Raw genomic sequence first — 1,718 nt, forward strand, 5'->3', positions numbered from 1 at the left:
CCCCCCCCCCCCCAGTTCTCCCACTCCTCACTAAAATAGCTGGCTGAATGAAGATGTTATTTCAACTTCTACAGACTGATGAGGGCCTCAACACCAAATAACTAACAGAGAGGGGCTGGAAGCACTGCCGAGTGTCAGCATGTCGGGAGCTGTGTTACAGCTAGAGGCCTTTGAAGTCAGTCCGAACATGTTGCTACAGACAGTCCAGACTCAGCCTTTAAATTATTTGTCTGAACTGACTACATACGACATGGGCTTATAACAGAGGGTCTGAAGTATTTTCTGCAAAAAAAATGATGAGCAAGTTGGAGAGCTTTGATTTTTATTTATTTTGTTCTGTGAATGGGTGACCGTTTTTCTTAACTTTCTAGGGCTTTTGTCCAAAGCGTGTCCATTCATGTGCAATTGTGGGCCTTTACACAAGCACCAAGGAGCTTTAATGGCTTCAGGATATATTAGACCGGTCTAACATTTCAACTTCTTTTAACAGCCATAGTAGTACACATGTCATATCGCAGACAGATTTATGATTGCTATAAACTAAAACATGCATCTCAAACAATGTAAAAGCTGGCAGCCCAGTTTAACTACTTATTGCAGATGGTTGGCTTGAAAGACAAGTATATCTGCTTGATTGGGATCAAGTGCTGTTCCCTTGTTATTTACAGTAGTACTTGGGTATCTCCACCAAAGCAGTGGGTTGCTGTCTGCAGAGAGAGGGCTGTCCTTCGTGTAAGCTTGCGTCTCCTGAATGGCAACCATGTTACATTTCCAAAAATCACTGGATTTCTACAAGTCCCCAAACCGGCTAACATGTTTCCTAACTGTGCATATAAATAAACACTTTGACCCTTGACCTTGAATCTTGCCTAGCATTTGAAGATCTCTCTTGTTCCAATGGAGTGTTTCAACAGGAACAGTGACCAATGTTGCTGCAGTGTGAGAAGAGGTCACAGTTTGAAGCTGCCACAAACAATGGGATTGGTTGAATTTAGTTGAACTCTTGAAATTACTGGATCACAAAATGTTGAAGGGTCTGATTATTCTGTCATGCTTTGTCACAAAGATGCAAAAGCCTATGTCATGTTAGTAAAAAAGTGATTGTAATCTGGTCTGTGTTGTTCCTTTTTCCCAGCCAGGGAGAAGAAATCCAGAGTTGACCATCTGACTGGGCAAGAGGGCTGTCAATCAAACATTGGTTTACATCAGGTATGTTCTGTGCTCGCATTCTTTCTAGTTGAAATACACCAAAGTGTATATTTCGTGAATTGAAATTGAGGAGCAAATAGGGTTGTATTAGCTGAATCTAATACTTAAACTCAGCGGTATCTTTTAATTTTATTCACCAAATTGCAAAGTAGGACCAACAGTGAATCACATTTTACAAATAAACATCTTTAACAGCAATGGGAAAACATCTAAAAATAGTGATATGGCGTCAGCAGGATGTGAGGCCGAGGTGTCTGTGTTGTGACACTCAATCCCTCTGAGCTGCGTTGCCAGTGCATGCCACGCTGTTTTCTCTCTCCATGCTGCCACTGTGCCGCTAACATGGCGCCTCTCTCTGTTTCCCCACTCGTCATACACTCATTAGTCCCTCCAGGATCTTGCAGAGAAGGCTTCACTAGTGACAAACCCAAAGATAATGATCACCAACTGTGCATTTCCCCTCAGCTCTGCAGTGGTGATTGTTTTGGTTATTATGGCTCGCAGCGCTC

The 1,718-nt window shown here is 42.5% G+C and overlaps 1 protein-coding gene across 1 annotated transcript in view; it reads left to right on the plus strand.

The window, feature by feature from the left end:
* The window catches only part of tln1 (talin 1), a 78,130-nt gene that overhangs the window by 14,864 nt on the left and 61,548 nt on the right, over positions 1-1,718 (plus strand). Inside the window, 1 exon segment of the mRNA XM_020600998.1 lies at positions 1,136-1,209. The gene's annotated coding sequence lies outside the window, so the exon portion shown is untranslated.

This window comes from Monopterus albus, unplaced genomic scaffold, assembly GCF_001952655.1.
Source record: "Monopterus albus unplaced genomic scaffold, M_albus_1.0 scaffold50.1, whole genome shotgun sequence".
NCBI lineage: Eukaryota > Metazoa > Chordata > Actinopteri > Synbranchiformes > Synbranchidae > Monopterus > Monopterus albus.